The 22,519-nt window shown below is 42.6% G+C and overlaps 1 long non-coding RNA gene across 1 annotated transcript in view; it reads left to right on the plus strand.

Moving 5' to 3' along the window:
* The window catches only part of LOC143836823 (uncharacterized), a 78,543-nt gene extending 56,683 nt beyond the window's left edge, over positions 1-21,860 (plus strand). Inside the window, exon 4 of the long non-coding RNA XR_013230767.1 lies at positions 19,882-21,860. This is a non-coding gene — a long non-coding RNA (uncharacterized LOC143836823). The remainder of the gene's footprint in view (positions 1-19,881) is intronic.
* Positions 21,861-22,519: the final 659 nt, after the last annotated feature.

The raw sequence follows: 22,519 nt of genomic DNA on the forward strand, positions 1-22,519 counted from the left end.
TTTTAATAATTCTGTGCACCATTTAGGTCATAAAGAACATGAAAATTATGATGGTTGAGATCTGTCTAGTGCAAGAAGAAACAAAGAGAGCCATGGAATTTATGAGTTTTAAACATTCATTAGGACACAGCTAGCATAAAGACACCCTTCAGTGATAGTATGAGTGGCCCTGACAGCAATCCTGTGCAGTCATGAGATGTCCTGATGCAGCCAACTCCATCTTTCAGCATTACAAATAATAGACTTGCTAGGAACACCTTCTTCAGGGCTGTGGGCTGCAGGATTCACACAAAGAGAATGGCTTCCTTTCAAGCTTCAACAGTGCCAGCTGGTGCCTTTTGTAACACAGCCAGTATGGCCTGGGTTGAAAAAATCAAGAGAATGAAAGCTGCTTGCAGCTCCTGGCACCTCAGTTCCATGGTATTTGGATTTGTCTAAAATAAACTGACAATAAGAAAAATAGACCCAATATTATGGAACACATTAATGATGTGTTCTGTTAAATAATTTTTTTTTGAAAAAGTGAATTGTTAGGCTTATTAATGATTGCTCAGTGACAGAGAAAGAGAGAAATACGCTGCTTCTAGCTACAATGTGGCCATATGGTTATGTAGGGAAACTAGCAGTTACCAGAAAATTATTTTATAACTTTTGCCTGTCCTAGGGATACATTTAGCAAGTTGTCCGAAATCCTAGCATTAAGTATATAGAAGAGACAGGAAATCCTGAAAAAGTAACAGCAAGGTTTTTAACCTCTTCTCTAGTAGATGAAAGAGTTGATGCTCAAGTCATGCTTCTGATATTATAGTATATCTCCTTTATTTGATTTTTATTAATTAGTCCCAGAGTATCAAGTTTGTTTATTTTATTTGATTTATTTGATTTGATTTCTATACCACCCTTTCATATGGCTCAGGATGGTTTACATACAACATCATAGGGAATGAGTCAACATAAGGAATGAGTCAACATAAAACATAGTAAATATACAACAATAACAACCCACAGTGGTTCTAAACAACTTCAGTGATCCCAACAATAACAACATAACAAGCTAAACACTCTAGAGAGGTCAGGCTGCTTCAGGCCATGAAGGGGATGTCAGAGGTAGGGGGGACCTGTGGTCGGTCTCAGGCAAATGCCTGGTGGAGGAGCTCCCTTTGCAGGCCCTGTGGATCTGTGGGAGTTTGGGCAGGGCTCTGATCTCTTCAGGGAGCTCATTCCACCAGGTGTGGCCAGGATGGAAAAAGCTCTGGCCCTCGTTGAGGAATGATGTGCTTGTTTGGGGCCAGGGATCACCAGACAGTTGGCAGTGGCGGAGATTAATGGTCTTTTGGGGGTATAGGCAGAGAGACAGTCAGGTACACTGGGCCCAGACCGTGTATGGCCTTGAAGGTAAGAACCAAAACCTTAAGCCTGATCCGGAATTCAATTGGGAGCCAGTTGAGTTCTTGAAGTATAGGCCAGATATGAGATCTCCACAGTGTGTTGGTGAGAATCCTGGCCGCTGTGTTTTGCACCAATTGCAGGATAAGGGTAGGCCTGAATAGAGCAAGTTGCAGAAGTCCAGGCGACCATCATGTGGATCACTGTGGCTAGGTGTTCTGGTGCTAAGTAGGGCACTAGTAGTTTGGCTTGGCATAGGTGGTAGAAGGCCAGCCACCTAACTCTTGTGACCTGTGCCTCCATGGAGAGGGAGGCATTAAGGATCACCCCCAGGTTTCTGGCAGAGTGGGCTACTGTTAGATGCACTCTGTCCAGGTAGGTGCACTTCCTCGCTTGGTCCCTTCTTACCCAGCCACAGGACCTCCATCTTTGTAGGGTTGAGCTTCAGATGACTCTGCTTGAGCCATTTTGTCACTTCTTCCAAGAATCTGGTTAAGATTTCTGGGGGGGAATTGGGGTGGCCATCCATCAGGAGGAAGAGCTGGGTGTCATCTGCATATTGGTGGCAACCCAGCCGAAACCTTCGTACCAGCTGAGCAAGAGGGCGCATGAAGATGTTAAATAGAATAGGAAAGAGGATTGCTCCCTGTGGGACTCCTCATGTGAGCTGATGACGATTGGATACTCTCTCTCCTATTTCAACCCTCTGTCCGCAACCCCGGAGGAAGGAAATCAGCCATTTTAGAACTATCCCGGGATTGGCAAGGTGGTGAGCTAGGAGCTCATGATTTACAGTGTCAAATGCTGCTGATAGATCTAATAGTATAAGCAGCGCTGACCCGCCTCGGTCTAGCTGGTGACAGAGGTCATCAATCAGGGTGATTAGCGCTGTTTACACAACATGGCCAGGCCGGAAACCTGACTGAAATGGATCAAGGGCTGAAGTTTCCTCCAGGAATGCTGATATTTGGTCCACTGCAGCCCTTTCAACTAACTTCCCCAGGAACGCTAAGTGCAAGACTGGGCAGTAGTTGTCAGGCTTCTGCGGGTCAAGGGATGGTTTTTTGAGCAACAGGCGTACCACTGCTTCTTTTAGTCTTTCCGGGAATTCTCCCGTTGAGAGAGAGAGGTTGATTATTTTCCAGAGGAGGGACCCAATTCTTATGTCCGTTGTTTTTAGGAGCCACAATGGGCATGGGTCTAGTGAGCAAGTGGTTGGCCTCGTTGCTGTTAGCATCCTGTTCACTTCAGTTTTTGAGAGTCATCTGAAGTAACTCAGTGTTCTCTCCAAAGACGGCCAAGGCATAGTCTATAGCTTACAGTCCATAGACTATGCAAAAAAGTTTCAAGTTAGACAATACTATATGTGATCTAATCTAGGCTATCTGATCTGTTCCTAATTGTTATGGCTTGGCAAGGAATTCTCCACCTGCAATCCAAATTCCTCATCCGCCAAACACTGAGGAATGAGGAAAAACGGCATGTATAGAAGGAGAGAAACTGCTTTACCCTTTTCTTGCTCAATTTGGTGTTGTGCTAAAAATATGCTTGTGAACATTTTATTTCTAATATAAATGCTTTATAACTATTGATCCTGGTAGTGGTTCACTATGCCACATAGACCTTCATTGTCTTGGACACATGAACTTAAAAGGAGCACCAAGAGAAAAGAGAGGGCAGTCAGTTGGCAAGAAGCTACTCCTCTAGTGGTGCTCAAGGCAGAAAGCTATCCTGTGGTAACTAGACTCTATGGGTAGCAGGAGACACAGAGGCATGACCTCAGAGCCTGGAAAGGAAGCTAGAAGTTCTGACCATCCCAGTAGGCAATTCCTATTAAGATCAGGTAGATAAGTGTAAAGTTCTGCATCTGGGTCAGAAAAATGAAAAACATGCCTACTGGATGGGGGATACGCTTCTAGGTAACACGGTGTGTGAACGAGACCTTGGGGTACTTGTGGATTGTAAACTAAACATGAGCAGGCAGTGTGATGCAGCGGTAAAAAAGGCAAATGCCATTTTGGGCTGTATCAACAGGGGCATCACATCAAAATCACAAGATGTCATAGTCCCATTGTATACGGCACTGGTCAGACCACACCTGGAGTACTGTGTGCAGTTCTGGAGGCCTCACTTCAAGAAGGACATGGATAAAGTTGAAAAGGTACAGAGGAGAGCGACGAGGATGATCTGGGGCCAAGGGACTAAGCCCTATGAAGATAGGTTGAGGGACTTGGGAATGTTCAGCCTATATAGGCTAGATATCAGGAAAAATTTTTCACAGTCAGAGTAGTTCAGCAGTGGAATAGGCTGCCTAAGGAGGTGGTGAGCTCCCCCTCACTGGCAGTCTTCAAGCAAAGGTTGGATGCACACTTTTCTTGGATGGTTTAGGATGCTTAGGGCTGATCCTGCATTGAGCAGGGGGTTGGACTAGATGGCCTGTATGGCCCCTTCCAACTCTATGATTCTATGATTCTATGAGTTGTGGCAATTGAACACAGAGAGAAAAAGCCTCTCTAGGTGTGGGGAAAATCCAGAAGGGCAAAGTGGAACAGGGCTTGCAGGCCAGAGCAGCCCTGTCCCACCACACCAACTATTCTTAAAATGAACAGTGCATTCTGTTACTTGGAACCATTTTATTTACTATATATTATATATTATGGCTAGGAAAAGAAGGGTTATTTGGTAGATTCTTTCATTGTTCTTAGCAGTGACTAACTGAGATGGCGTTTCAGTTTAGATGTTCAGTGCAGGATTCTGTGATTTTTAAAGGACAGAGCCAAGGCACAGATGGGAGAATGCTCAGAATGAAGAAGACAATTTATCTGGAGTAGTCTAATTGGAAAGCTGTTTCCTGTGAGATGGGGCTCTAGAGAGACCGCTGTTTTGTACCTTTGGGGACTCTTCTCTCATTTTAGTCTGCCTTTTCCTGGATTATTTAGTAGATTCTAGGCATATTCCATCTAGGTAGAGAACTTAGTTTTATAATTAGAAAATAGAAACATTATTTCACATGAAAAAACTGATATAATCACAACATGAATCTTCAGAGAACATATACAATGTACAGGTGTGTGTGGATCTCTGTAGAGCACAGCAGAGGCATGTTTCTCTTCTTGACCCTTGGCTGGCTCACAGACATATACAGCATAAAAGTACATGCAGGAGTATAAATGCATAATACATATTCCCATACAATCCTTAGCACCTGCATAATTTTACTGAGACTTGATTTAAATTTTGAGGTAAAAGACACCTAGGGGATTTTGTATTTACATAGGGTCTTGTGTAAACTATCTGCTTCCTACCTACATAGCTGCATTAAAAAGATATCAGCCTAGTGGAAACAAGCAACTGCATGAGTACAGTCACACAGGTGAATTCTGTGGGCCATTCCGCACCAGGATCTATGTAGCAAATTGGTTTCGGAACGAAAAAACGACATTTTAAATAGTGGAATTCGTCGTTGTGCATACCTGCCTTTGTAGTGGAATCCAGTTGCGTTTCTATCATTTTCCACAGGTTTCCAGTCTCGGCAAAAATCGCTAGCCAGGAAGCGATATTGCCAAGTTTTGTCCCGCCCATGGCCGTCAATCAAATGAGCAGCCAATGGGCGGCCATTATCATGCTCCTGAAAAGCCCCTTTCCCTTTAAGGAAGGTTTAAAAAAAACACATTGCAACGAATCTGCGTTGATTCGTTGCAACGGAGAGACCCATCTAGCTAGCAGGTGGTGTTTGAGCTGCCGTTTCATCGAGTGAAACCCCCCCCCCCCGCATGGGCCTGATTTTCGGCCGAAAATAGAGTGAAAAATAAAGGGGAAATAAACCAGCAAATGGGGCTGTGTGGTGCTTGGTGACTTAAAACAGCTCTGGGAAGGGACTGCAGCCGGGGAAGCCTCGCTGGGTAAACGAAGGCTCACCGGTGCATTGATCTCCGCTCGCTCCGAGAAAAAAAAATGGCGATCACTTCGCCGGAAGATCAGAGGAGAGAGCCAGGGGGAGGGACTTTGCAGAAACTGCAACAATGGTAACACACAGAACTTTCCCGCTAGTGTTGCAGATTGGTTGCAAGAGTGTAGCGCTTTCCAGAGCGTGAATCCACTTTTTGGGATTTCCCTGAAAGCGCTACAACGAAGCGCTTTTTGCAGATCGGTTTCAGGAGTGTGGCAGATTGTCAACGACGTTGTGCATAACTGCAAATTAGTAGCGATTTCAATTTGCAACCATTGTGCAATTTTGAACTAGTGTGGAATGGCCCTTTGCCTCAGCTGCTAGTGCTTTATTTGGCCCTGGAGGACATTGCTATAGTTATCCAAGTGATGGTCACTTCAAGGCTTGATTACTGTAACTTGCTCTATGTGGGCCTCCTCTTGTTTCTGATCTGGAAACTGCAGTAGATCCAGAATGGAGGAGAGTCCACATAAGACCTGTCCTTCACCCCTTTTTTCCTGTTGTGTGTATGTGTTCTAGCTATAGTGCACTAAAAGAAGAACCCTTTCCCTAGTTTTTCATCTGCATATCAGCCGGCTGAACACTGGAAAGACTGTTCTTCCTCCATAAGCAGAGATCATGTTCCTTTCTTAAATGTACTCCTAGCATGCAAAACCCCTTTGATAACTGGCAACATGTGAGTGTGTGCAAAGTTGGCTGCAACTCAAAACTGCTTTGGATTCTGTTCACTTTTGACAACTGCTGGTGGGGTTTCAAGGCAATGGACTAGCATAGGTGGGTTTGCCATTGTTTGCCTCTGCATAGCAAGCCTAGTATTCCTTGAATGTTTCCCATCTGACCCAGGCTGACCCTGCTTCCCAGATCAGATGAGATTGGGCTAGCATTAGGTGAACATGTTCTGGGACTGCAATTTGTCTGAGGGAAGAGTCCTCTGGCAGCTGCCCTGGAGAGCTTTTTTGTGGGCTTAGTTGGTTTAACTTCAAATTCCCACCACTTCCCTGGTCATTCCAACTTCCTTCATCTGTCTCCAGGGACTAGTGAATGTGTTTCTCTACTTGTGTGTGGATTACCCTTGGAACATCTGCAGTCGGCTTGGTAGTGGGGTGGGGGCATCTCTATTCCCTTGTCTTTCTCTAGACTCCTGCTCATAACTGCATGTTGATCTGCCCACTGAAGGAGGGGTGGTCGTAGAAGAGAGCTGTGAAAGAGAGAGAGAGAATAAGAAGGAGAAGACAAGGAGGAATGGCTTGAGCTGAAGCATCAGCTCTACCTCTGCCAAGGAAAACTGGAGGATGAGGAAAAGGACTGATCTTGCCATGGGAATTTAACTTTTGATTAGCATTTTATCACTGGTCTCATATTGCTTATTAAAAACTTTAATTAGAAAAATAATTTTAAATGGTGTCCATGTGGCAGTGAAGGAGAGAGTATGGTTGAATGGGTGAAACAACTTTGATGTGAGTAGGAGAGTAAAGGGTGGCAAAGGACTGGGGGAAAATCAAATTGGAATCATTACACTTTTGGATTCACTTTGACTTTTAGATTCACTTTGATAAAAAATGCAGGGGAAAAGTGAACAGGAAGTGAAGTGAGTGCTAAAGAGAGTTAAAAACATATGCACAAAGGAAACAAAACCCCAACAGACATGTATGCTAAAAGTGAAGGAAAACACCCAAGAGTAATAGCCCATAGTAAACAAGTGCTTGCACTTTGACATATCCCTAAGAGAATCAACCATAAGTAGAGAACAGGAGAAATCATGGCACATCACATTATTGTTCCCTTAGTGAATTCCTTTCACAGATATGCAGGTCCCCCAATCTATACTAAGCCTGTCTCCTGGCAATTTAAATCTTTTTACCTTGATCCAGTGAGTGCAAACTGCTGTATCAAGAAAACGTGAGATTGCTGTGTAGGGGAAAACAGTCACATCCTGCAGTGTGGTAATACTTTATTACATTTTTTGGAGGGGTGGACTGGCACAATTGTTGGTTGTGCCAGTAGAAATCAAGTGCAGTCCATTTATAGGAAAACAGTCACAAAAGCTCACCCCATCTTTTATCAATACTAGAAATATCTATTTCCTTTAAACTTTCCTCATATGATTTTTCAATTTATCCACTCAAAAAAAAAAAAATCCAGAAGGGTAGTTAGCCATGGAGAGATTTGACAATACCTCCCAGATTCTTGTAATATGAGAAAAACTGCTTCATATCACCAAGATAAAATAATACAAAAGAATTAAATTGGCTCTAAGGAGAGATTTGTTTTGCCAGAATGGCAGTGTGAATTGGCAAGCAAAGACAAAGATAGAGTGATTGCCTATGAGGCTGGAAACATACTAATCACCTTCAGCAAAGCAGCCTCAGTTCAGGATGATAATTATCAAGAATTTGATCTCCTTGTTGACCTGGCTAAGGAAATAAATCCAGGCAAGATGAAGGGGTACAAATAAGAAGATTATAGCATGTAGCAGGCACACTGAAAGGTTTGCAACTAGAAGGTACACAAGCAGAAGTGAATTATTCTAAATAATCCACATTTAAGGAATGGAAGGGTTAGATGGAAATAAACAATGAAAGATAACCAATAGAAGCCAGATTGGAAAGGAGAAATAGCAAGTTTATAAACATCTCATTGAAGATTAAATATTCTTAGTAAGGGGTTTCAAATGCAGAGCTAAACACTTTGAGCTAATTCACAATGGAATAAGAAGAGGAAGTGACTGGGTATAGACAGAGTTGTCTGGGAATGGAAGGGGGGAAAACTCCATTGTGAAAAAAATAATGGATTGCAAAACCATTTATTTAAATGTAGCTTTAAAAGCCGCTTGAAAATATAGTTTGTTACTCACATGCAATGATATTTTGGAATAAATTGTTGTTAGGTGCGAAGTCATGTCTGACCCATTGCGACCCCATGGACAATGATCCTCCAGGCCTTCCTGTCCTCTACCATTCCCCTGAGTCCATTTAAGTTTGCACCTACTGCTTCAGTGACTCCATCCAGCCACCTCATTCTCTGTCGTCCCCTTCTTCTTTTGCCCTCAATTGCTCCCAGCATTAGGCTCTTCTCCAGGGAGTCCTTCCATCTCATGAGGTGGCCAAAGTTCCATCTTCAAGATCTGGCCTTCTAAGGAGCAATCAGGGCTGATCTCCTCTAGGACTGACCGGTTTGTTCGCCTTGCAGTCCAAGGGACTCACAAGAGCCTGTCTCCAGCACCAGAGTTCAAAAGGCTCAATTCTTTGACACTTGGCCTTCCTTATGGTCCAACTTTCACAGCGATACATTGCAACTGGGAAGACTAAATGCACTTTTGTTGGCAGGGTGATGTCTCTGCTTTTTAGAATGCTGTCTAGATTTTCCATAGCTTTCCTCCCCAGGAGCAAGCGTCTTTTAATTTCTTTGCTGCAGTCCCCATCTGCAGTGATCTTGGAGCCCAGGAAAATAAAATCTGTCACTATCTCCATTTCTTCCCCATCTATTTGCCAGGAATTGAGAGGGCCGGATATTCATTTTCTTGATGTTGACTTTCAAGCCAACTTTTGCACTCTCCTCCTTCACCCATATCAACAGGCTCTTTAGGTCCTCTTCACTTTCTGCCATTAGAGTGGTATCGTCTGCATATCTGAGGTTGTTGATATTTCTCCCTGCAATCTTGATCCCAATTTGTGACTCATCTAACCACGCCTTTCTCATGATGTGCTCTGCGTACAAGTTAAATAGGCAAGGTGACAGTATACAGCCTTGCCGAACTCCTTTCTCAAATTTGAACCAATCAAATTCCATGCCCGGTTCTCACTGTTGCTTCTTGACCTGCATATAGGTTTCTCAAGAGACAAATAAGATGCTCTGGTATTCCCATCTCTTTAAGAACTTGCCACAATTTGTTGTGCTCCACACAATCAAAGGCTTTAGCATAGTCAATGAAGCAGAAGTAGATGTTCTTCTGGAACTCCCTAGCTTTCTCCATGATCCAGCGTATGTTGGCAATTTGATCTGAAGTTCCTCTGCCTCTTTGAAATCCTGCCTGTACTTCTGGAAGTTCTCGGTCCACATATTGCTGGAGCCTAGCTTGTAGGATTTTGAGCATAACTTTGCTAGCATGAGAAATGAGTGCAATGGTGCGGTAGTTTGAACATTCTTTGGCATTGCCCTTCTTTGGGATTGGAATGTAAACTGACCTTTTCCAATACTGTGACCATTGTTGGGTTTTCCAAATTTGCTGGCATATTGAGTGTAGCACTTTTATTGCATCGTCTTTTAAGACGATGGAATAAATACAGACCTCAAAAGAAGATAATCCTATTACAAAAAGTACAGAGGTACCAAAATAAATGAGACTGTGCCTTTAGGTAGAATGTGGAATCACAGGATGTAGTGCTGTCTTGAACATGGATTCAGTTTCAAATGGGCTATAAGATGAAGCTCTTCCAACAGGCTTGACTTGAACCAAAACATCAATGGACTGCCTCTATATAGCTAAACCCCCTCAAAACCAAAAATTGAAGGCAGTAATGTCATATGGTGGACCAGACAGTATGCTTGATTTTGAAGGTTTTATTGTTTTAAAGTTTTAATGTTTAATTTAATGTTATTTATGGATGAATTATACACATAGTTATCTATGTGATTTTAAAATGATGGAAGACACCCCGAGCCAGCCTGCTGAAAGAGGTGGGGTATAAATCCCAATATAAATTAAAATAAATATATAGATAGCCCCCATTCCCCTGCTGGCCTTACACAACTGATCAAAACAAACAAATAAACCAAGATATTTTAAAGTGAAATAGGTTGCTTACCTGAATTCGCGCAGATTTCTGTAGTGGGATGGATTCAGCAGGATACCACCGTCCTTGTTAATATGGAACTTATATATTCCTTCTCAGGATACTTGGTCTTGTTTTCTATTGAAATCAATGGGGTCAAAACTGAATGTAATAATAAAAATTAACAATGTTTTTGAGATGAAAATAAAGAAGAGTGCACTTCCCTATTGTAAGCTAGCAAGAGTTTTTCTTTATCCATAGGATTGGATCACACACAGCTAGATCATGATGAAATGTTAAAAAAAAATTTTTTTAGTATCAAAGAAAAAAGGAAAGAAGAAATCAGAACATGTATGTATGTATGTATGTATGTATGTATGTATGTATGTACGTACATACTTACATATGTACGTATGTACTGTCCTATCTAGGGGCAGGTCACACGAAACTTATAGTGTTCATACTATAAATCTACAAGTTTCAAGAAAAAGTCCCAGCATTCATGAAATTTTTCAGGTCATCTTCTGCTTATCTAGTTGGTGAGCTTTGCCATTGTGATGTATTCGCTTCGCTTCTCTGACCATAAGTCCAATTTGGCAATTCTTGCTGCTTCCATATTGAGGCAATTAGAAGTCTAGCTGCAGTTGTCTCATAAAAGAAGAATTTCCTAACAAACATAGGGAAATTCTCAGGAAAAATCCTAGTAATGTACGTTTTGTTTCTAATGGAAACTGGATTTTAAGTATTCTTTGCAATTTCTCATGAAATTTTATCCAAAACATTTTAACTTTCCAACAAGACTACCACATATGAAAAAAGAACCTATAGCATCATAACATCTCCAATGTCCCATCAAATATCAGCTGTAATGATTTTTTTTCACATAGAAGTTATATCTCTTAGTTAGTCCTTTCCATTAGCAGAAATTAACTCTGGGATCCAATTCATCATTTTAACATGAGTTTAATGTGCATTAGCCCTTTAGTTAGCATAAACTGATAATATGAATATGCCAGTATTGTGACTCACTATCTTCTATTTTAGTACCCTTTTTGGAGCTTTTCTGATATCTCTCCACAGTCTGCATATGGACAGCACACATTTAAAAAAAGATGCACTACACCAAAGTAATTGTTTTCTTGCACTAAAAGTTTTCAGCAAAGACTACCCTGCCCTAAGAGTTTAGGTATATAGCAAAACAATTTAGTAAAGGATATCAAAGGAAAACCACATATACAATAATAATTAAAAGCAGAATAATATATGAAACTCTTACAACCTCACCAGCTAGCTTATCTCTGAGCAGCCACTAAAAGAAAGTAGTGATGTGATACGGCATGCAAAGAGTAAACTGCCACTGTGTTTAAGTGCTCCTTTGGCCTAAAACCTGTCCACCTGCTATCCAATGGTTAAGCCTAAAATAGAATGTCAATTGTCTTATGAAATGTAGTATGTTTAAGTCCATAGCTGGCATCCTTCAGCATTATCATGCCTCAAAGCAACTGAAACTTGAGAAGAAATTGCAGTGTCTGAGATGGTGTAAGCATATGTAAAGTAAAAAATATATAAATCTTCTACAAATCACTGGGGCATAGAGTCTAATATTTATTTCAATGATATTTGAAGTGGGATTTTTTTAAGTACTTGCCTCGGGGGATAAAGCAAATAGCTCCATTTACTCTAACTGTTTGATTAAATTCCCAAAGAAGCAAAGTCACTGGGCAACATTAATAAACTTTGTAGCTATGTAAGCTAAAATAATGATTAGTGTAATCAAGTTGAATGCTTCAAGGCATAAGTTGATCATCTGTGGAGATCAGACATTCCCCCCTCCCCAGTACAGCAATGGATAATTTGCTTGATAAGTTTTTGAGATTCCCCCCCCCCCCCACACTACCTTCTGAGCACCAGGTATTAGTTACTGTTTTGTTAATGTGGTTGCCTCCCGTTGATAAGAATTACTAAAACAATAGCATGGTGGATCAGAAATCACATTGAACTGATGGTAAGCTTATTAGAAGCATGGGAGAACCAAGACATGGAGAGAAATGTAACGGTTGTTGCTGAGGTTAGATGATCAAAATAAGACACAGTGGGAAGAGATGGGAACTGGATTCCCTTATAATTGCTGCCTGCATTACTGACATCTGGGACCACAGGATGCTCCTGAAGCAACACCACTTTTGAATAGTCCCCTGTGAAGTACTTCTTTAGACCACACCTCTATTCCAGTTATTCTGTACTGTTGTCCACCTGTTTTGGGCAGACTCTTAAGGTATGGGCTACAAACCTTTTAAATTAAGTATACAAAAAGAGATTTAATTTGCTTCTAGTCATTTGAAAACCTCTTTGTGCAAAGATTCTTTAATATTGGAGCGGACCATTGCAATTTCTAGAAGCCCAATAGATTAGTAATCATCATTTCAATGGAAAACATATTTACTGACGTAATTTCCCTCATTCCCCATTGGGATAAAATTCTCAGAGATTGCATCCTACATATTCAGATTTCAGACACGTTCCTGTTCTATATGTAATTAAAATTCTTACTTGTAGAATGGCAGAGCTATGAATTTACCTGTGAATTAATTTTTCCCTATTTAGGCATCAGGCAAAAAGTATTCTAAGCTAATTTGCCAAACATTGTTGACCACATATTTTGGCTTTTTAATCTTTAATACTTATTCTATTTGTAAATAATATTTAGACTGCTGATTTTATTGACAATAATTTTTACTGATTAGATTTTTAAAGTGCAATACTAAACAGAGTTACATCCTTGTAACAAAAAATGACATCAATTGACTTTGAAGTTTGTAACTCTATTAGTATTGAGAGTTCTTCTAAAAATGTGGTTGAGCTGCTATTAAAGTCTGATCAGAAGACCCCCTTCAGCCCAAGTGTTGAAAGTTGGACTTTTCCCCTAGATCAACCTTTCTCAAGTTTTTTTTTTACAATTGAGAAACTCCTGAAACATTCTTCAGGCTTTGAGAAACTCCAGAAGGCCCATTATGCACAGCCGCCGAAACGGCGATTTCGGGTCACATGGAAAACACGGAGGGGGAAGAGGCAAAGCACACCAGTTATGCATGGGACGGGGCGCGACGGCGGCAAAACCCAGAGTAACCGATTATGCACGCGCCGATCCCGGCGCCGCTTCTGGTTGCGCCCCGGTCACCTGGAAGCTGTGCTTTCTTCCGCGTTTCGCTAACGCGGCATTTTCGGCGCCATGCACCGAAGCTGTGGCCAGTTGCAGCCGGCACCGTGCTTTATCAGTGATTTTAGTCACCGCCATTCCACCCCGAATGTGCGTTATTCCCCCCGTGCATAATGGGTCGAACTGGTGCAATCATGCAGAATATTGTTGGGAATCATAGTTGTGTCCATCCAGGGACACTCCCCTTCCCATCCCTTCCAGGCCCATCATTGGTCACTCTGGGAGGGGTGGTTGGGTCGACATGACCATATATGGCCATATCACTTGATAAATGTTTAACAAATTTAAAAAATACATTAAAATTAATTAACTCCCACCAACTCAGGGATCTCTTCCAGGGCTGTCAATAAACCCAGGAATTCCATAAAACCCTGGTTGAGAAAGCCTGCCTTAGGCCTATTATGCACGGCCGCTGAAACGGTGGCATGGAGAACGAGGAGGAGGAAGAAGCGAAGCAAACCGATTATGCACGGGACAGAACACAATGGCGGCAAAACCCAGAGTATCCGATTATGCACAGGGCTACTCCGGAGCCGCTTCTGGTTGCGCCCTGGTCCCAGGAAGCTCCACATTCTTCTGCATCTCGCTAATCAGGCTTTTTCGGCGGCATAAGTTGATTCTGCACCCGGTTGCCGCCTGCAGCGTGCATAATTGGTGATTTTAGCTGCCGCCATTCCACCCCGAATGCAGACTTTCCACTCCGTGCATAATGGGCCTTAGAGAGACTGGTTTTGAATCTTATACAAAACTAGTAGGGTTTTTTTTAATCGTTGCAGCCAATGCAGTTGTTTTCTGAAACCAAAGAGGCACATTTTGCAGATATGTTGCACTATGAGACTGGGGAAAGCTTGATAAGTCAGTCATAAAACTGCTAGAGGGAGAAATATGATCTGGATTGTAAAGTCATGAATCTGCCATTGTATGAGCTGTACATATACTTGGACAAGCAGGCTTAAAAAAAAGCTTGTCAATACACCTTCGTTTCCATTGGGACCTGTAAAAATTTAAAGCCATGTTTGGGACTAAGAAAACATCATTCTTTCACTGTTCAGTCTGCAATAAGAGTTATTAGAATATTGAGGCAAATAATTGCCACAAAATGTGGAACTGTTACATATTTATAGAAACAAATATCAGATCCTTCATCTCTAATTCTCATGTACATGACATATACTAATGGGCTAAATGCATTCCTAAATATTGCTGCCTATTTTTTTCTGCTCCATTTTCAGGACAATGGCAAGCTTAGGAACATCCTTTGTTTAAGTGCACATTAACAAATAATGATGTATCAAGGGTTGTTGGGGGTAATTTGCTAAGTGTAGATATGGCATTTGAAGTGATCATATCTCAAAGTGGCAGAACAGGATGTAATGGGTCCAGGCATCCTTCCAGGCTAAAAGTTAGCAAGCATACCCAATGGGACACAATTGAGAACATAAGTGTCAATTTAGATTGTAGATGCAGCAGGTACACTTCTATAAACCCACTGCTTTTAAAATGAGCAAAAATAAAAAGAAGAAGAAAACAGTGCTCAGGATGACAGAACTCTCTAATGGAAGTATATACATCATTTGTGCCTTTTAAAAAATAATCTTTTTATTTTAGATATAAGAATAAGAAAGATAGAAAATATCCAAATTACTTAGTATCCGTCTTCCTCATCCTCCCAGAGTCTTAGGTTTCTGATCAATCAGCGATATAGTCCATCAAAAAGTGCCATTGTTCCTGATGTTGTTCCAATGGTATTTTGTTAATGATGCTTAAGTTTTGCCATTTTGGATAGTTCATTTTGGATAGATTGTAAGCTGTGATATGTGTCTTTTTAATGTCTTATTTTATGCCAATAAAGGTAGTCTGAATCTGAATCTGTCTTATTCATTACGCAAAACGAGAGCTGTCTTTCAAGAATGAGAAAGTTATCTTTTAGTTTAGATTCTTATTTTTGGGAATCTGGCATTTTCCTCCCTCAAGGATGTGGCCAAGAATTAGAATTCTAACAATCATAGGTTGACCACATGCAGTGGAGAAATCAGGTCTTGTACATTGTGTACAACAGATAATTTAGAAAAGTGCTTGTGCTGGCCAGAACCAGGCTGCATGAAAAGCTTGATCTGCCAAAATTCCCTCTCTTACATAGGCCAGAATATACCTCGATTGTGCACCAGAAGGAAAAAACACTTTTATGGGAAATAACAGGTAGCTTCTTATCAGCCACTGTTTCACTGGCCTCTTCATTGTTTGAAACTCAGTGCTTTAGAGCGGGGGTCATCAACCCCCAGTCCGCGGCCTGGTACCGGTCCACAAAGGCCACGGTACCAGTCCGCAGGCAGCCGTACCCCCACAGCGAGAAGCTTGGGGAAGAGGCAGGCCCGGCACGCCGGCGATGCAAACACGCACGCGCAGTTGCCGCACATGTGTGTTAGCACTCCCTGGTGGTGAAAATGCGCATGTGTGGAAAGTGCGCATGCGCATTTGCGCGCAGCTGCTGTGCGGCGCCTGGGTTGTCGGCTCTCCCCTCGCCCCGGAGGCGGTCCCTAACCAAAGAAAGGTTGGGGACCGCTACTTTAGAGGGCCATTGAGTCCTCCCAAAGCCATCCCAGTGTGAGTTGGATTTATACATCCCTTGTCAACCATTGTGTTCTACCTATGAAGTTTGCACATGTTTTCTGCGTGCTCCAGGGGCTCTATCTGAGATAGCTACCTTCTCTGAGCTTGTTTGTTTGTTCCTGTTATATCTTGGTGTTGATATTATTCAGATACCTTTTGTCCCTTCATAGCTCTCTACCTTATATTGCCCAGGTTCATTTTTTCTCTCTTGGCCTTGTTCTATCTGCTCTGGTCCTGCTACTGAAAGCTTTTTTTCAGTATGTGTTGGGATTATGGCATTAGGTACATCGGCAGCACATTAACTCTTTTATATATGTAACATAAAAATGAAGGGTTTTTCAAATAGCTTTTAAATGGTCATATCAGGAGCTGACTCAAGGGCTGACTACTAGCTTTGCCCTCTGCTGAATGGGCCTTTGTACTATAAAAGGCTTTTGCTTTCCAGAGGCAGCAGCACTTGGAGCTGAGAGAAGGAGGATGTGGCATATCAGGAGATGACTCCTAGCTCCGCCCTCTGCTGAGTGGGCCTTTGTGCTATAAAAAGCTCTTGTTTGACAGAGGGGCATGCCAAAGCTGTGCACAAAACGGTGGCAGGGGAAGAATTTGGGGAAGAGATGGGTGGCTGGGTGGGTGTTTGGGGAAAGTGGCGGCGGTGCGCAGGTGCGGCAGAGAAAGAGACAGACTGAAGGGAGAGAGAGAGAGAGGAAAGTGAAAGGGAAAGGGAAGAGGATGGGGCAGGGGGGAAGGAGGGTGGGGGGAGGTGAAGGGGAGTTGTGAGGGGGCTCATTCAACTCCCTGCTCAAGAATGGCTGGTTCAAGTTCTGTTTCTATTTCTTTTTGTTATCTTCTTCTGGTTGCATTTCTGATTCCAGTAAACCTCACTGTCTATTGTTGCTGCCCTTTGAATATCTGCTTTGAGTTTTCATGCTTCCTCTCTTTTGCCTGTAGCTTTTGCTGCTTTTATACATCCAACAATTCTTATAGTTTCATCTGAGAGCCATTTTGATCTTTTTCTGGCTTCTTGTATGGTATGTATTTAACTGCTGTTTTAACAACAGTTGGTAGAATTTCCTGCCACAGTTCAACAGGCATCTTCTCTATTGAGTCCAATAATTGAAATCGATTTTTCACCTCCACTGCATATGTGAGCGGAATTATATTTACATTGAACTTCCTTAACCTTGATGTTCTCTTGATGTTGCAGAGTTTTGTTTTGATTTTATTCAGTAATGTCTCTCTGCTTGTATGTCAACTTTTGCATTAAAGTCACCCATTATGTAAATGACATCCTTCTTGGGTACTTGTTTTAAAGTGTCTTGAATGGTGATATAGAAGTCTTCAATTTCTAGAAGTTAGCAGTGACAAAGCATGTTAACATCATATATCTAACTAGTAAAAAAGCCCATTGTATAAAGAAGACAATGGGCGCTAGCAGACGGGGGCAGGTGAGGGGCGGAAGTCTACCTGTTAGTGGAGGCTGCCGGCGGCTCCGTGGCTCCTGACGGGTGCTCCTTGGCGGTTCGGCGGTGCTTGGCGGGTTTTTTTTTCTTTTGGTGGCTCCTCGGAGAGGTGTGTGTTTCTGCGGCGATGAGGGCAGGGAGGGCCCTGCAGCCGCGCTGTGCGCACGCACGCTTGTCGGCAGTGTTTTTTTCTTTTTTTCTGTCGGTGGCTCCTGGGAGGTATGTTTTTCTGCGGCGATGAGGGAAGGGAGTGCCCGGCAGCCGTGCTGTGCGCACGCTCGCTTGTCGACGGTATTTTTTTTCCCTGTCGGTGGCTCCTGGGAGGTAGGTTTTTCTGCGGCGATGAGGGCAGGGAGGGCCCTGCAGCCGCGCTGTGCGCACGCACGCTTGTCGGCAGTGTTTTTTTCTTTTTTTCTGTCGGTGGCTCCTGGGAGGTGTGTTTTTTTGCGGCGATGAGGGCAGGGAGGGCCCGGCAGCTGCGCTGTGAGCATGCATCGGAGGATGGGTGCTCCTCGGCGGCTCCTGACGCGGCTCGTCGGCGCTTGTTGGCTGTTTTGTTTTTTTTTCCTTTCGGTGGCTCCTCAGAGGTTTGTGTTGTTCTGCAGCCATGAGGTCATGGAGCCCCCGGCAGCCGCGCTCTGCGCGGCTGCCGGGGGCTCTCTTGCGGGCGGCCTGACGCATCGGAGGCGCGAAGCAACTTTGCCAGCAGCAAAGAAGCAACTGCGAGCTGCGCTGCGCGTGGCTTGTAGTTGCTCGGGCTGGGAATCGGAGGGACCAATCGGCAGGCGCTTTGTGCCTGCCGATTGGTCCCTCCGATTGTCTGTCCGGAGGAAGGGTCCAATCCGGACCCTTCCTCATCCCGGACACATCCCGCCTCAGAACGCCTTACTGTTTTATTTAGTCCGTGGCGCCCGCGGCGCCACGGGCGGGGTTAAGATTCTGAACTGGGCTATAAAATAGGGTTGCCAGGCATGGCATGGCCCATCAGCTGGAAGCTCCTTATTATGCTTATCACAGAGCAATTGTTGTTGCTGCTCACTGATATCGCTTCCTGGCCATGCTGGAAGAATACTCTAGTAGTTGCCCAGAAGCGATGTCATCACATAGCTGCAATAATTTCTACCCCACCCCCATTTGGCCACCCTTCTTCTGCCCACTTGCCGGCTGAACATCAGCAGGCAGGAAGTTCTGGGAATTTGCCCACCACAAGCAGACACATGAGAAACCAAGGCATACAGGATGAATAAAAAATATCCACTCAATGTAGCTAGAGACAGGTGATGGGAGATGTGACCATTGCATGATTCATCTGTGTGACTTGTTCAACCAGCCTTGGTGTAGCAGAAACCCTGCTGGTGATAACCTTGCAACTCACTGCCCTATTACTCACCTGGCTTTGCAGCAGCCACCATGCAACTCCCTTAGTTTGGCCAGAACTAGTTGTGGCCACCACACAACACAGCTGAGTGACTTGCAACTACATGACTTTTCCCCCTTGGCTTGATTTTCTCCAGACTGACAGTGAGTGAAGAAGCAAAAGCTAAAAACTTGGGAGGGGAAGATAAAAGTATGTTGGTTGGTGAGTTGGAAATAGAGAAGCAAACTGGAGAAGGGGAAAAGATATGGGGTGTGCCAGGGGGAAATAGGAGATACTATAGGGAGGGGGAGAAAGGGGAGAATGAGATCTTCCCAGTAAGTTCTTGTAAGCCTCTGATTGTAGGTTCCTATTACAGAATCATTAGATACTGACACATTCAGACTATGAAACTCAGAAAAATAATATGAGTCCTATAGGAGAAGCAAATGACCATGGATGTGTTACACATACACAATGAGTTTACATGGCCTGTTTCTGTGTTTAATGACTTGTGGTCTGTTTTGTACACCCTCTGCTGACCAGAAAGAATGGGTGGTTTGGCTTTGGTATTTTAAATGTATTATGTATGTAATATGTCACTAGGAATCATTAGATGTTATTACAGTACTGTTTGTAGAGCCAATAGTAATACAATATTGTCATCTAATGCAGTGGTCCCCAACCCCCGGTCCGGGGACTGGTACCGGTACTGGTCCGTGGATCAGTCAGTACCGGGCTGCGGCTCCTTCTCGTCCTCCTCCCCCGCTGCTGCCTCAGGGGCTGCCCTGCCACTTTGCTGCCTGCTCACCTTTGGTGCTCTCCAGCGGCCGCCATGGCTGGGGCTCCCCCTCAGTGTGACACTGCGATGGTGCTGCTGGCAGCGCCCCCCAGTGGGTGGTGGGTAGTCAGGGGCGCTGGCAGGAAAGCAAGCGGAGAAGGGGCTCAGACGGCAATGGCAACGTCCCTCGGCAAAAGACTACCCCCCCCGGGCCCCAGTAAAATTGTCAAGCGTTGATCGGTCCCCGGTGATAAAAAGGTTGGGAACCACTGATCTAATGAAAAGATTAACCTACCAAAGAAATCAGTTTTCGTTAAGAAATAGCCTGTTCTTCTTTTACTTTTTTTTACAGGGATAATCTTTTCCAGTTTCATGGACTACATTGTTTTACATCTACAAGAATCTATGTGAAGACAGTATGATAGGAGATATCCATCTCCTAACAAGTTTTTACACAAATGCTCAGTGAGCAGCATGAAATAAACAAATGTGTATTTTTTATTCTATAAAATAATTTGGATTTTAACAATGTTAAAACTGTGAAATATCCTGGTAGAAAATATTGTGTCTATTCTGTAGACTCACTTGCACAAGGGTGATCCTGGGCAAATAATGGCTTGTCAGATTCCATTCATTTGTACAGGATTCCTGGTCATTCTCGCCACAGACACAAACACACACACAATACGAGAGCTACTAGCAGTTCAAAGTATGCAGAAAATGCTTCCAATCTTGTTACATATTCTTTTTTTCCTTCACACAGGAAAGCATTCTGTCCTCCAGCTCAAAAGGTGAGCTATTTTTAAATGATGTGAAAAGAAATACAGATGAAAGGTTTTCTTCTTATCCACAGTGTTTATTTATACCATGAGAAACTTGCTGGTGTTTAATATTTGTCCCAGAAACCCTTCAGTAGTAATTTGTATCAAGTGAAGCAACAAAATTGACAAGCAGCAAGATTGAACTCACTTGAAAAGCCATTTATGACTCCATTCAATGATTCAGTTTTCTAAGGGCAACAGCAAATGTCAGCATGGTTACAGTCTGAAAACTCATCACTTGACATCAGGAAAGAATGGTGACCTGCCCAATAATGGAAATTCTTTCTCTCCTTCCTTAATGGCATTGCACAATGCAATGGGAGAAGTTTACTGGGCTTCACCTTGGCATTTGAAGAAAGAAAAAGAACGGTCTCTGCCCAGTGTAAAATTTGTAAAAGCAGAACGAGCAGCAACATTCTTTGATGAAATAGAGCATATTCTGGAAGGGGAAGGGTTAATAAAACATTGATGTCCTTTGTTGGAAAAGAAGGCTTGAAAGCTGGCAAAGTCACTTGTCAAGAAAACTGAAGAAATGAGAAAAGCTCTCATAAAGTGTGACTTTTTGTCACCATTAACCTCCTACCACATGCTAAAGCAGATGGGATTTCTCTGGGCTCTTGCCAAACTCTGAGTTCATAAGAGGCTAGAAATAGAAAGCTCAGCACCAAATGCAACCAATGATAATTGAGAGCTTGTTCTCACAAATGTCTATGGTTGTAAAATATGGGAAAGTGTTCCCAAAGTAGCCACAAGCCACAAACATCACAAAGTGGCATTTTGGTCACCCGATGGAAGTGACAAAAATTAAAGTCATTAAAATGCCAAAATGAAGATCAAGAACTTATGAGATGTTGAAAAATCTGGCAAAAATTCAAACCAATACTGAAGTCTCTGAGGAAACTCATTTCAGGACATTTCAATCTTTCCCAGTGTAGCAAGTGTAGCAGTAAAAGACAATAACCTACCCTAAGATAACACAGCTGTCAAGTTCATTTGGCACAAAACATCCTATTGTGAATTTTCATTGCTGTTGCACAGAATCTGGCAACCCTATAAGTTCTGACATTGTTTTTATCTATAAGCAGCAAAGAAGTGTAAAATTTTCTTGAACACCCTGGAAATCAATATAGCAGTGGTAGAATGAAATTAGTATGAATGTCATTATAATATTAACATTATAACATTCTACTGTTTCTATATGTCTAGACTCACAGGGGCATTTCCTTTCGAAATAAGGTATTTCCCTATAACTTCCTTCTATCACAGTTGAGGAAAGGCTGTTACAACCTGCTAAAATAAAGGCCCTCCTGTGACTTAGTACTTCAACTTTGGTTCAGCTTTTTGTCTGTCATGATGTTTTTCAAAAGGTGATCAGGGAATACCTTATATGAAGGAACAGTCAGTCTTAAATATCTGCAATCCAAATGGTACAGCCCTTTCCAGTTTCTTAAACTAATCTTCTGGTTATAAGCATCTCATACTCTCTATTGCCGTGTGTGCAATTCCTTGGCTCCCTCTTCAAAACTTTTCTGGGTTCATTTATTACCTAAGATGTTACATTCTGAATTATTTCCATAATTATTTTCCGTAATATCTTTGCCAATGTTGTTGCTGCTGTTGTTGTTGTCATGTCCAACTCTTGGGAATCCCGTGGCACAAATACCGCCACAATCCTTGATCCTGCACCACCTCCCTCAGCCATGCAATGTCCATTCTGATCATGTCCAAGCACCATGCCCTTGAATGAAACTCTATACTGTATGTCATGATGGTGTATATATTATTTACTACTGCAAGCTGCAGAAAACGATGACAAAGATATCTTAAGTGTGGAAAAGAAATAAACATAATTTAATGTTGCCCAATTCTCACTACAGCTACTTTCAAAATGACTTCTACCTACATTTCAATTCTGTGTTGGGGTTCCCCAGAACTGCTTCCTTCCATACACTCATTCATGTATCACTTTGGTTCCTGCTATCACGACTGTGTCTGTTGGCTGCAAGTCACATTCCAGGCTAACCTAAAATGACAGTGCATTGTCATTTTTCTTAAATGATGATACAACCAGGCTGTAAAATTTAATATTCTATTTTTAAATCCACCCCCTTCAGGACCTAAAATAAAGTGAAAATGATTATTTTGTTCTAGGTCTCACCTTAGTGCATC

The sequence above is a fragment of the Paroedura picta genome, chromosome 4 (assembly GCF_049243985.1).
Source record: "Paroedura picta isolate Pp20150507F chromosome 4, Ppicta_v3.0, whole genome shotgun sequence".
In the NCBI taxonomy this organism is placed as follows: domain Eukaryota; kingdom Metazoa; phylum Chordata; class Lepidosauria; order Squamata; family Gekkonidae; genus Paroedura; species Paroedura picta.